At 30.2% G+C, this 222-nt stretch overlaps 1 protein-coding gene across 2 annotated transcripts in view; it reads right to left on the bottom strand.

Annotated features, from left to right (window-relative positions):
- kz (putative ATP-dependent RNA helicase kurz) overlaps nucleotides 1–222 on the bottom strand; it is a 13,127-nt gene that overhangs the window by 9,881 nt on the left and 3,024 nt on the right. The window lies entirely within an intron of this gene.

Below are 222 nucleotides of genomic sequence, written 5' to 3' on the forward strand. Positions count from 1 at the left end.
ATTTACTTTGTGAATCTATCAAGAGTTCTTCCCGTATATACCAAAATTTACTTTGTGAATCTATCAAGAGTTCTTCCCGTATATACCAAAATTTACTTTGTGAATCTATCAAGAATTCTTCCCGTATATACTAAAATTTACTTTGTGAAACTATAAAGAGTTCTTCCCGTATATACCAAAATTTACTTTGTGAAACTATCAAGAGTTCTTCCCGTATATACC

This window comes from Papilio xuthus, unplaced genomic scaffold, assembly GCF_000836235.2.
Source record: "Papilio xuthus unplaced genomic scaffold, Pxut_1.1 DF827679.1, whole genome shotgun sequence".
Taxonomy (NCBI): Eukaryota; Metazoa; Arthropoda; class Insecta; order Lepidoptera; family Papilionidae; genus Papilio; species Papilio xuthus.